A 14,203-nucleotide genomic window follows, 5' to 3' on the forward strand; every position below is an offset into this window, starting at 1 on the left:
TGTAAGGTTGGACCATGCACGATTGGACCATGTAAGGTTGGACCATGTAAGATTGGACCATGCAAGGTTGGACCATGTAAGGTTGGACCATGTAAGATTGGACCATGCAGGGTTGGACCATGCAAGGTTGGACCATGTAAGATTGGACCATGCAAGATTGGACCATGTAAGATTGGACCATGTAAGGTTGAACCATGTACGGTTGGACCATGTAAGATTGGACCATGTAAGATTGGACCATGTAAGGTTGGACCATGTAAGGTTGGACCATGTAAGATTGGACCATGTAAGGTTGGACCATGTAAGGTTGGACCATGTAAGGTTGGACCATGCAAGGTTGGACCATGTAAGATTGGACCATGTAAGGTTGGACCATGTAAGGTTGGACCATGCAAGGTTGGACCATGTAAGATTGGACCATGCAAGATTGGACCATGCAAGATTGGACCATGTAAGATTGGACCATGTAAGGTTGGACCATGTAAGGTTGGACCATGTAAGATTGGACCATGTAAGGTTGGACCATGTAAGGTTGGACCATGTAAGGTTGGACCATGTAAGATTGGACCATGCAAGGTTGGACCATGTAAGATTGGACCATGTAAGGTTGGACCATGTAAGGTTGGACCATGTAAGGTTGGACCATGTAAGATTGGACCATGTAAGATTGGACCATGCAAGGTTGGACCATGCAAGGTTGGACCATGTAAGATTGGACCATGCAAGATTGGACCATGTAAGATTGGACCATGTAAGGTTGGACCATGTAAGGTTGGACCATGTAAGGTTGGACCATGTAAGATTGGACCATGCAAGGTTGGACCATGCAAGATTGGACCATGCAAGATTGGACCATGTAAGATTGGACCATGTAAGGTTGGACCATGTAAGGTTGGACCATGTAAGGTTGGACCATGTAAGATTGGACCATGCAAGGTTGGACCATGCAAGGTTGGACCATGTAAGATTGGACCATGCAAGATTGGACCATGTAAGATTGGACCATGTAAGGTTGAACCATGTAAGGTTGGACCATGTAAGATTGGACCATGTAAGATTGGACCATGTAAGGTTGGACCATGTAAGGTTGGACCATGTAAGATTGGACCATGTAAAGTTGGACCATGCAAGATTGGACCATGCAAGATTGGACCATGTAAGGTTGGACCATGTAAGGTTGGACCATGTAAGGTTGGACCATGTAAGGTTGGACCATGTAAGATTGGACCATGTAAGGTTGGACCATGTAAGATTGGACCATGTAAGGTTGGACCATGTAAGGTTGGACCATGTAAGATTGGACCATGTAAGATTGGACCATGCAAGATTGGACCATGTAAGATTGGACCATGTAAGGTTGGACCATGTAAGGTTGGACCATGTAAGGTTGGACCATGTAAGATTGGACCATGCAAGGTTGGACCATGCAAGGTTGGACCATGTAAGATTGGACCATGCAAGATTGGACCATGTAAGATTGGACCATGTAAGGTTGAACCATGTAAGGTTGGACCATGTAAGATGGGACCATGTAAGATTGGACCATGTAAGGTTGGACCATGTAAGGTTGGACCATGTAAGATTGGACCATGTAAGATTGGACCATGCGTGACCCAACATGTTTTAAAATCGTCACCACGAGTTTTCGTCACACTCAACAATGGGACTTTAATTAGTGTACAGATGCTAGTTGTCTGATTGGTCAGTTTGAGAATCAACAGAGCTCTCGTGGATCCACGGAAACACGTGGAAAAAAACAACAAGAGAAAAAACGGCTTCGCGATGCGCTAAACAATGAATTGTTTACGGTATATAATATTTTATTTACGGTATATAATGTATTATTTACCAAATCATGAATTATATAGCGGAAACCTATTATATAGCTATATAAAGCATTATTTAGTGTAATAATACTATTTCAAGGCAAAAACAGTAAATAATAAATTATTTATCTAAATAATAAATTATTTATCTAAATAATAAATTATTTATCTAAATAATAAATTATTTATCTAAATAATATTTTATTTAGATAAATAATATTTTATTTAGATAAATAATATTTTATTTACATATAATATTTTATTTATCTAAATAATATTTTATTTAGATAAATAATATTTTATTTATCTAAATAATATTTTATTTATTTAAATAACACTTTATTTACATATAATATATTGTTTAGAGAAAACGCGTAATTATTTATAAATAATGAGTTATTTACAAACACAATCTCTTATTTATGCTAAACAATGCATTATTTAGTGCTCTGGGCTCTCTTTTTTCTGTATCTGTAAATAATGCATTGTTTAATTTAAACAATGCATTATTTAGCTAAATAATGCATGATATAGCTAAATAAAGCATTGTTTAGCTAAATAACGCGTTATTTAGCTAAATAATGTGTTATTTAGACATCAAGAGCTAAAAGGGACTTTTGCACCATTCGGATTGCCATACCTTTGAGACTGCGATGTCTCTTGTTCTTGCGCTTGCATGCTTGGTTGTTGGCGTGCTTTGGCGGTACGCGTAGCTCAGGTTGTTTTTGTTCCCAAACAAAGAAGTAGGTTATGGTGTTGGCTGCCTTTGAGGCTTTGATCTTTCTTGTTCTTGCGCTTGCATGCTTGGTTCAGTGTTGGCGTGCTTTGGCGGTGTAGCTCAGGTTGTTTTTGTCGCACAACAAAGACAGCTTGACACGCTTGTTGACCCGTGATTTGTAAAATGTTTTACAAATCACGTAAATACCCCCAATATTTTCTTGTCATCTCGAAAGTCCAGGAATCTATTAACTAGGCGGTAATTACGATGTTGAGAATTTTTTGGAGAACTCGCGTGCACACTGGCACACACCGACAGACAAACAAATCTACGCTTATCACGCTTCGAAATCGAAATATAAAAAAAAATAACATGTGCAGATTTACTCACACACTTTCATTTTCATATGAATGTTTGGCCTTGGATCCCTTTGTGGTTGACTATATAATGATAAAAGGCATGTATTACTTTGTGGAATGCGATTTTTTTTACATTTTTACAAATCGCGGTTTTAGGTTCGACGTAATTTGTAAAATGTGTTTACATTTTTACAAATCACGGGTTAACACACGCTCGTTTTTTATGTAAACATGGCACACGTCCATACTCAATTGTACCTATAGTAAGAGAAATGTCTACAGCTACTGTTGGTGTGATCATGTTTTGTTCACTTTGGATGTATACAATCGTTTCACAAAATAACATGTGGAACAGTAACAGCTCGTGGGCGTACAGTTGTTGTGCCGCTGTTGCACAAATATGTCGGGACATAATTATCACCATTTCTCTTTTTACATTTAGTCAAGTTTTGACTAAATGTTTTAACGTAGAGGGGGAATCGAGACGAGGGTCGTGGTGTATGTGTGTCTGTGTGTGTGTGCGTGTGTGTGTGTGTGTAGAGCGATTCAGAGTAAACTACTGGACCGATCTTTATGAAATTTTACATGAGAGTTCCTTTATAAATGTCTTTGATGACGTCATATCCGGCTTTTCGTGAAAGTTGAGGCGGCACTTTCACGCCCTCATTTTTCAACCAAATTGGTTGAAATTTTGGTCAAGTAATCTTCGACGAAGCCCGGACTTCGGTATTGCATTTCAGCTTGGTGGCTTAAAAATTAATTGATGACTTTGGTCATTAAAAATCTGAAAATTGTAAAAAAAAATAAAAATTTATAAAACGATCCAAATTTACGTTAATCTTATTCTCCATCATTTTCTGATTCCAAAAACATATAAATATGTTATATTTGGATTAAAAACAAGCTCTGAAAATTAAATATATAAAAATTATTATCAAAATTAAATTTTCGAAATCAATTTAAAAACACTTTCATCTTATTCCTTGTCGGTTCCTGATTCCAAAAACATATAGATATGATATGTTTGGATTAAAAACACGCTCAGAAAGTTAAAACAAAGAGAGGTACAGAAAAGCGTGCTATCCTTCTCAGCGCAACTACTACCCCGCTCTTCTTGTCAATTTCACTGCCTTTGCCATGAGCGGTGGACTGACGATGCTCTGAGTATACGGTCTTGCTGAAAAATAGCATTGCGTTCAGTTTCATTCTGTGAGTTCGACAGCTACTTGACTAAATGTTGTATTTTCGCCTTACGCGACTTGTTCTTTCTTTTTTTTCTTGCTTTTCTTTCATGTACAATTGTTTCCATTCCTTTTCATGATATATTTTAGAATGTTCGTGTTAGAGTGAATCTGTATTGAACAGTATTGTGACCAGCCAGCCAGTTAAAAAGGGGTATATATAGAATGTATCAACGTATTCTTTAGACTCTTGGACGTTTAATTTTGCCACTGTTCCCCCTTTTTTCTTCTCGCGAAGTGAGTTTGTTTTGTAAAGTCAGTTTCCCTACGTACACGTGTCAGTAAAATGGCAATATAATAGCTGTAATAGTCATCGTGACTTTTTTTTATTCGAGGGCGAGTTTTTGTCTTCTTGTTTGTTGTTGCTTATGCCTTTCTGTCATTGTTTTGCCTTCTCTACATTGAGAGAACCATGCTAGACTGATGAATTAAAAATGATTGCTGCACAGTGTATTGAACAAAACATTTCCTGTAATCATTCCATCAAACCTGCTCAATGTTCTGGAACAATCATTATTTTTACGAGTAAGGGCCAAATAATGCATGCGTCTAAATTTACCGTTTTGCGAACATGACAGAGAAGAATGACATCGATTGTGCATCAATTTGCAATGCGAAATGCCTTCAATCAATTTTGTTTTCCTTAAATTGCTATGACATTTTTCAGGTATCACTTCTTGTGAAGAAACAAATAGGCCCGTTTGAAGAACGTTGGCTTTTTTGGGTCGTTTTTGTCAAATCGTTCTGACATCGTCATCTATATATTTATTTGCCTTTGTTGTATATATATGTACATATATTTTATTATTATTATTGTTGATATTATTATGTGATTGCCAAAAGTGCTCTTTTGCTTTCGAGGTTTACATTTCTGTGTTGGTTGTGATCCTGCATATAATTTTCCCTCTCCATAAAACATCTTTTATGGCTTAACATGTTAACGCACACACAACAAACACACGCACATACACACACACACACACACACACACACACACACACACACACACACACACACTCACACACATACACGCACACATACACGCACACATATACGCACGCACGCACACACACACACACATACACACACACACACACACACACACACACACACACACACACACACACACACACACACACACAGCAACAAAGCGATGTGACCCCCTGTGATTGTTTGTCTTTCGGATAACCGCTACGGGTGCCCTGTAAAGCTCGGATATATCGTGTGTGTGTGTTGTGTGTGTTCTGTGTCATATGGTTTGTGTGTGTCATATGGTTTGTTTGTGTCATGTGTGTTGTGTGTTTTGTTTGTGTCGTGTGTGTCATATGTGTTGTGTGTTTTGTTTGTGTCGTGTGTGTTATGTGTGTTGTGTGTACTGTATACACGGTGTGTGTGTGTGTGTAATATGTGTGTATTGTTTGGGTCACGTGTACAGCTATGTCAGAGTTTACATTTGTTGTGTGTGATAACTGAACCTGAACGGATCTTGAGTCGTGGTAAAAAAACCAATCACTGTTATGACTTAAAAAACAAGAGTGGTAAGGTACTGGGACGTTTTAATTTTAACAAAACAAGACGCTCACAGCACTGGCAAGATTGTCAGCGCCAGAAAGTGCCTTACGGTTCTTGAGTTTTGATTGGGCCTAAAAAAAAAAAATAGGTGTGGTTACGGTAACCCGACCTACCCTATTTTTAGGGGCCGATCCTATAACTTTTTATTACATTATTTTGTCAAAAAAAAAAAAAAAAAAAAAAACGAGTGCAAAAAACGCAATGAAAGCGAAAGCGCCCGTGTCGCACACTTATTTCCCTGTCAAGTAGGGTTAATTTGTACACATTAGAAAAAAAAGTTTTAAAAAAAAGTGATTGCGTACCTTCCTACCCTATTTTTTTGGCTATGTTACCGTAACCACACCTATTTTGTTTTGTGGCCTTGTTGATTTTAACGTCAGCAGCCCGTTCTTTTTGGATTCGGCTGTTAGAAAAGCAGCTTGTAGGGAATCAAGAGTGTGACAAATGGATGGTTGTAGTTAAAGCTATCTTTTCTCTTCTGTGAACTATCGTGTGAACAATCACTTAGGTTTTCTTTACATGCCCTAAGAGTGTCGTTCAGCTTGAACAGATGGCACAGTTTTGATGATATGTGACGCTTGCTTCAGAAAGCAATGGTTTTCTACTGTCTGTGTTTCTTTTTATCCAAGTTATGTCCTTCCCTTCCCTTTTTTGTTTCCCTCCATCTTCTGTTTATGTTTCTTCTTATCCAAGTTATGTCCTTTCCTTATCTTTTTTGTGTTCCTCCATCTTCTGTTTATGTTTCTTCTTATCCAAGTTATGTCCTTCCCTTCCCTTTTTTGTGTTCCTCCATCTTCTGTTTATGTTTCTTCTTATCCAAGTTATGTCCTTCCCTTCCCTTTTTTGTTTCCCTCCATCTTCTGTTTATGTTTCTTTTTATCCAAGTTATGTCCTTCCCTTCCCTTTTTTGTGTCCCTCCACCTTCTGTTTATGTTTCTTTTTATCCAAGTTATGTCCTTCCCTTCCCTTTTTTGTGTCCCTCCATCTTCTGTTTATGTTTCTTTTTATCCAAGTTATGTCCTTCCCTTCCCTTTTTTGTTTCCCTCCATCTTCTGTTTATGTTTCTTTTTATCCAAGTTATGTCCTTCCCTTCCCTTTTTTGTGTCCCTCCACCTTCCGTTCATACCTTGTTCGTTCCTTGCTGCTTTGCTTTTTGTTTTCCTCTAGTCTGTGTTTGTTTCAGTCCTGAAGAAGTCGCCATAGGAGAAAGTTTGATTTAGTTTTGTATGTGATGTCCTTGTATTGGTGCGTACAGAAATAAATCTTTTGGTTTTTTTAATTTTGTTCATCTCATCCACAGTCACTTTGTTGTTTAGATGATTAAGTTATATTTCTTGTTGTTGGGATTGTTACCGGTGACCGCAATCCGTCAAGAGCTACTCTTGCCTTGACAGTATTTTGGCGATTTTTGTAACGGAGAATTAGAGTTATTTATTCTTGTCTTGGTCCACACCATCCATGTGTGGTACACTTTCAGAGCATGTGACGTCATGGGTCAAATTGACTATTATCGTGGTGCTCCCGTTTTAAGCCCCCCCCCCCCCCCCCCCCCCCAATTCAGATATGTTCTCTGTGAGGACCCAGTATTCTCAGATTCCCTGTTCATAACCTCTGTACATTTACCCCTCCCCCCCATCCCGACTCCCTTCGTTTTCAGTTTTCATTTGTTCAGATGTTTTAAAGTCGTAAAATGGAGGTTCCACAGTTTGCTCGATATTGGTTGTTGTACATGTATGTGCGAGATAACGTGTTTGTTTGTTTGAAGGAATTGGACGTGACTGTTGCTCCTTTTTCGTTCAGAAACGGGTTCCTTGAACCTGTGTTGATGTTTTGTGATATTAAATACATGGATCATTTTACTATGTATTTGTTGTATGTTTGTGTATGCACTGTGTGTGTGTGTGTTTGTGTGTGTGTGTGTGTGTGTGTGCGTGTGTGCGTGTGCGTGTGTTTGTGTGTGTGCGTCTGTGTCTGTGTGTTATTGTGTGTCATTTTGTGTGTGTGTATATATGTGTGTGCGTGTGTGTGTGTGAATGTGTGTGCGTGTGTGACGGTGTGTTTGTGTGTAAAGAGGCGCACCGATCACCTTAAAGCAATTCGAATAACAAACAAATTCTGAAGAAGAGAAAATAACGGCAGAAGAGTTAGATGGTAAATCACTTCTTCCGTCTTTAGAAGTGAAAGGAGAATTTGGAGGAAGAACCCAATGCAAGATGGCTCAGGGATAAAGGGAGCTAACATTGGCAGTGACACTCTCGCTGTTGCCTCCCCTGGGACCAGCTGCTTCATTGCACTGGTTGTAGAGGGGCGACAACCTGGGCAGATTGGCCACCCGACACTCTGCCTCTGGTAGGTTTAGCAGTTATTTCCCTTGAGGTCTGCGATGAAGGTGTTAGTTGAGAGTGATAATTATAAGACGCGTAACTAAGAACATTCGTCCGAAGCTGCCAGTGTTTCCCTCACTGTGTGTGTGTGTGCGCGTGCGTGTGTGTGTGTGTGTGTGTGTGTGTCTGTCTGTGTATGTACTCAGATGTGTCTGTCTCAGTGTCTCAGTGTGTATGTATCAGTGTGTCTGTCTGTCTGTGTCCATGTACATATGTCCGTGTATATGTGTCCGTTACACACACACACACACACACACACACACACACACATGACACTGTGACACACACACACGCACACACGCATGTAATCAATCAATCAATCAATCAATGAAGCTTATATCGCGCATATTCCGTGGGTACAGTTCTAGGCGCTCTGCAGTGATGCCGTGTGAGATGAAATTTTATACGGCCAGTAGATTGCAGCCATGTCGGCGCATATTTACCTTTCACGGCCTTATTCCAAGTCACACGGGTATGGTAGACAATTATTAACTGTGCCTAAGCAATTTTGCCAGGAAAGACCCTTTTGTCAATCGTGGGATCTTTAACGTGCACACCCAATGTAGTATACACGGGGGGTGGTTCGGACACCGAAGAGAGTCTGCACACAAAGTTGACTCTGTGAAATAAATTTCCGCCGAACCTGGGATCGAACTCGCGCTGACAGCGGCCAACTGAATACAAATCCAGCGCGCTACCAACTGAGCTATATCCCCGCTACCAACTGAGCTATATGTAATGCGCATCTTCTTCGTCTTCTTCTGCGTTCGTGGGCTGAAACTCTTGTGTTTTTGCACGAGTGGATTTTTCCGTGTATGACCGTTTTTACCCCGCCATTTAGGCAGACATACGCCGCTTTCGGAGGAAGCATGCTGGGTATTTTCGTGTTTCTATAACCCACCGAACTCTGACATGGATTACAGGATCTTTTCCGTGCGCACTTGGTCTTGTGCTTGCGTGTACACACGAAGGGGGATAAGCCACTAGCAGGTCTGCACATAAGTTGACCTGGGAGATCGGAAAAATCTCCACACTTAACCCACCAGGCGGCCGCGGCCGGGATTCGAACCCTCGACCTTCCGATTAAGAGGCCGACGTCTTACCACCCCGCCACAGCGCCCGTAATGCGCATCAAAACTAACTGCTGACAAACTTACAGAAACATGAGTGATGACAAACAACCCTGTGCATGATCACACTCAATTAAATATATCATTGAAATATTCACAAACTTGCCTCAACACTGCGATGACATCACACAAATAACATACCCCTATAATCATTATAGCTATTCTGATGGACACGTGGGGGAATTCGGGGGCTGTGATTGGATGGTCTCTTCCGATCATCAAAGCATAATGCTACGGAAGTCGGCCATTTTTGCCAATATCCAAAAGCATATTGACAATAACAGGGATCGCGTTTACGCACGATTTTTGCGTATTTGACGCATTTTAAAAGTCGCTGACGCGTTTTTTTCGCCGCGCCGCGTAAGCCATACGCAAAAATATTGTAACTTTTTCTTGTCTTCACGCAGCGCTTTTGCTCTGACTTAATAATCACCCGATCCTGAAACTGACTATAGGGCTCGAGAAGTGACGACACACATGAAATCTGCGCGTCAAAACTAAAGTCCGTTTCTTTTTGCATCGAAGTATCGCAAACGAACGTAACGAGGGTATTACCAGATAATGTCTTGTCGGATAATGAAACAGACATTAGCTGCTCTCCCATCTCGCGCTTCCAAAAGGCGGAAAGTGTGTCTAGTCGTATTAGAGCGGGAAACAAACTCGCAAGGCCCGAAGGTTGGAGACAGCAGGAGTGTTATTCGACAGGCGTGCGCGGAGTTCGACAGGAAAACTCGCCGTATTTAGGTAAGGAGTGTCTTTAAGTCTTTCGTGCGTGTTTTGTTTGTGTCTGTACGTGTTTTCGTAGTACGCAAAAATATTGGTCCGTGACGCGTTTTTTTCGTTTCGTTGCGTATGACTTACGCGTTTTTTAAAAAGCTAGCGCGATCCCTGAATAACAAAGACGCATGGTTCCGGTTTACCCATCTGTACCACACGACTGTTTCAATCGATCCCAGCACACACTGACAACTTGAAATTCTTCTCATACCCTTTTCTGCTAACTTCCTGATGAAACAGGACTAAACCAATTATTTTCTGTCCCTAAACACCACAAAATGCCCAAAGTCGAAAGATGTAGTACAAACAGGGGAGTAAACCGGAACAGCCGTTTTTGTGTGCCTGTGTGAGCTGAGTTGCTGACTGACACAAACTTTCGCATTCGGCTTTTCTTATCTCGTAACTCCACACTAAATACCCCGATTCCCCTCTGAAGTATTGATGTTCAACATATGGCACTAACATTCATGTAGTCGTTTATAACTGAGGTTGAAAAATTCGCTTCATGACGAGACAAGTATAAATGCCATTCACCAAACTGAAAACTTCGCTGCCGTCTGTTCGCGTTGTACGGATTAGCTGTTCTCTTCTCCTCCCCTTGTTGCATCCTAGTTCTTCAGTTGTTTCTAGTTTTCCGTTGATGTTGTGTTTTGGTCTTTAGTGTGTTCAAAATTTAAAAAAACTCAAACTTCTTTTTGTTGTATACGAATGAACTAATAAAAAGCTGTTTAACAGCTGTGTTGTCAAATCGAGTTTTTTTCCCAAGTCAGTGCGGCGCCTACGCAAAACTAATGCGCATAAGAAACGGCGTCTGCTATCAAAACCTGACTGAGATCAACGCATCGACGCAAAAACTGTCATTTTGTAAGTTTGGAACAACAAATCAAGGTCAGAACAGCTATATAATCGCTATTGTATTTTCAGCGTAGCAATAGGGTCGTATTAAGACTCGAACAAGTATAATGCGACTCGTCTTCGACTCGTCGGCATTATACTTGTCTCGTCTAAATATCGGACCCTATTGCTTCGCTGAAAACACAATAGCTGTTAATATTATCCTCTGTTTTTGCCTGGTTCTAGGCATGCGCACAGAAACGTTACACTATGCAAACCGAGCAAACTTTGAACAAACACATGCAAGCTAGCCTGGGACAGGTTTCATGGACTCGCGGTGCTCTTACTAACAGTGGGGCCAACACTACGGAATACCCCAATTCCACACATCCGTTCTAGGTCCCGTTCCCGTAGCGGCCAAGACACAGCACGGGAATGGGAGAGATCGGGAGGGGACCTTATTAGAACGCCAATGGACGTTAACGGAACTCCTTTGAACGGTAGGAACGGCTGGGACGGGTGAGTTCGGGCTGCATGTTCAAAACTGTTGTAGCCATTCCCACCCCGTTCCAAATGAACGGTAATGGAACCTTAACACGTCGGCAACGGAACTCATGGAGTATATGTGGAAACTAACGCAATGGTAACGCAACCGGCTAGCGCTTTCACACACTTAGTTGCCATACCCGCATTCCACACATCCGTTTTAGCTTCTGACTGACTATTAGGGTTTAACGTCCTCTTAGACCAACAGTACTGGTCTATATTGGGACAGGTATTGGTAACCGTAATACGTTGAAGATATGGTGTGATACTTTGATTCGAACAAGCCCGCTGTGGCTGTCTTCTTCGACACACCAGCATTGGGTTTGTCTCGTCAAAGTATCGAAATGCGATCATGATAATTGGAGACGAGAGATGATGCATGCGTGTCTTCGTGTTTTCCAAGCCCTGAGACTTTCGCTGTGAACGTGGGATCTTTTTCGTGCGCATGTGTGCACACGGGGATGTTTGGACACCGAAGAGAGTCTGCACAAAGTTGACTCCGAGAAATAAATTTCTCGCCGAACGTGGGGATCGAACCCACGCTGATAGCGACCAACAGGCTACAAAGCCAGCGCGCTACCAACTGAGCTACGTCTCCGCTGCCCGTTTTAGCTTCCCGTCCCAGCCGTCCTGAAGACGGCTGCCACAACAATGAGACGCTGCGCCGACGGCCATTCAGTTTGGCATCTTTGAGCAGCGTGTGACCATAGTGGCAGCCGTCTTCAGGACGAACACATCCGTCCTGAGGACGGCTGCCACAACAATGAGACGCTGCGCCGACGGCCATTCAGTTTGGCATCTTTGAGCAGCGTCTGACCATAGTGGCAGCCGTCCTCAGGACGGCTGGAAACGGAAGCTAGAACGGATGTGTGGAATCGGGGTATTACCCGACTGCGGTACCGTTGTCCTAACGCGGCGCTGGGGGAGGGCAAAATATATAATGTTGAACTTTAGTGTTATACATTCAAAGCTTACAATTCAATATTATTATTGACTCTTTTTTTTAATACAAGTCCCTTGAATCAAACCAAAGAATATTTCTCATGAAATTAATTGACGGATTGAGCTTCAAAATTGAGCATTATTAATAAATTTAGTCATTTGATCGACAAAAATGGCGAGAAAATGCATACGTCATATCGACAAACTTGTTTCCCTTCCTTCGAAAAAACGTTTGTGTCGATGTTTTCCTTCTAAAACCAATGAAAATATAATGAAAGGTATCCTTACAGTTCAAATTCCGTAATTTCAAAGCTATCTACAATGACTTGTTATACTTACAAGAGCAGATTCTGCAAAATTGGTGGCTTGAATTGCAGTAGAAACCCGTTCCTGAATTTACAACGCTAAAGTTGAAGATTACCGAGGACAGCGCTGTAATCAGGCAACTCCCCGTGCAGACGGCCGACTGCAATCTTTTTTTTTTTTTTTTATAAAACCCGATTTCGTCGGATTGCTGCACTTCACTTGTTCAACTGCAGTTGAAACTGGCCCCCCCATGAACCCTGCCCCAGATGTCTGTGTGAGCAACCCGTAATGTCTGTACACTCCGCTAAGGCGTGTGATATCGCAGGACAGTTTTGTTGCGGCACCAAAATAAGGCAATATAAGACAGATGTGTTCGTCAAGGTTTCACTGTTGGATGCGCATCCCAGTAACAAGTTTACCACAGGCTACGAATTTTGAAGAAAAAAAGTTGATGAGACGAGGTGCATGTCGGGATTCCAGCTGAAAATCGGTAAGTTATGATGTTTTAGAACAAAAAAGTAATTGGATAAAATGATAGATAGTCTGTCTCTGTCTGTCTATGTCGGTACGGTGTGTGAGTCTGTCTGTATCGTGTGTGTCTGTATGTCTGTCCGTGTGTGTGTGTGTGTGTGTGTCTGTGTGTGTGTGTGTGTGTGTGTGTGTGTGTGTGTGTGTGTGTGTGTGTGTGTGTGTGTGTGTTTTGTATTCCGTCTTTGCTTGTGTGCTTGCTTGTCGGACTTCTTCTTTCTTTATCATCTACATATTCTTCTTCGTCTTCTTCTGTTTTTGTGTGTCTTTCAACTGGTATTGATTGGAATAAGCATTCCATCAGATGGTGCTTTTCCATCGACAGCTGCTGGTGCCTACATGTTGTTGTTTTATTTGTTATCCCCCGTGTCAACGTGTCCTCTCAAACGGTGACTGTAGCATCTTTATTTAAAACAGTGACGGGCAATGTAAGAACATACGGACCAATAACATTCACCAGATAGAATCTTTAAAAGCACGTACAATTGCTACCACAGACCTGAAGTTATCCCGTTGCCCAAATGGGCCAATGTTATTTTAATGGAACAGAGCCTGAAGCTGTGCTCATGTTTATCCTGGCAATTATATGGCAGACTTTTGATCAGTTACGAAAAACTACATGTATAGCTCATTTGAGACTCTCAAGTAGGCCTACGTGAATGCTCCCCTTTGTTAAAAAAAACCAACCTGTGCATTCTTTGCTCTGCCGGTTCCTCTCAAATTCGTTTCAAGAAATCAGACCACTGTTATTTTGCAATTTTTGTTTGTTTTTGTTGTTCAGTTGGCGTTGTTGTTGCTTGCTTCCTTATTGTGTCTTCATAATGACTACTAACAAACACTGAGCAGAGTTACACTCGTTGGCAAGACCCAGAACCAGCTATATCGAGTCACTTTGCAACGAGTATATTTCACACGTGCAAACGACGGGTGTGCGCTGAATTTCACGTGGTTACCTGGTGATCAGGTACGGCCCGATGGAGGTAAGAGTTTGCTACGCAATTTAACTAGTAGTCTTTATGAAGACCTAATTAATATACCTT

At 41.3% G+C, this 14,203-nt stretch overlaps 1 long non-coding RNA gene across 1 annotated transcript in view; it reads left to right on the top strand.

Moving 5' to 3' along the window:
- The first annotated feature begins 5,231 nt into the window (after nt 1-5,231).
- LOC138946051 (uncharacterized) overlaps nt 5,232-14,203 on the top strand; it is a 9,551-nt gene continuing 579 nt past the window's right edge. The window contains exon 1 of the long non-coding RNA XR_011449182.1: nt 5,232-7,412. This is a non-coding gene — a long non-coding RNA (uncharacterized lncRNA). The remainder of the gene's footprint in view (nt 7,413-14,203) is intronic.

This window comes from Littorina saxatilis, linkage group LG13 (genome assembly GCF_037325665.1).
Source record: "Littorina saxatilis isolate snail1 linkage group LG13, US_GU_Lsax_2.0, whole genome shotgun sequence".
In the NCBI taxonomy this organism is placed as follows: Eukaryota; Metazoa; Mollusca; class Gastropoda; order Littorinimorpha; family Littorinidae; genus Littorina; species Littorina saxatilis.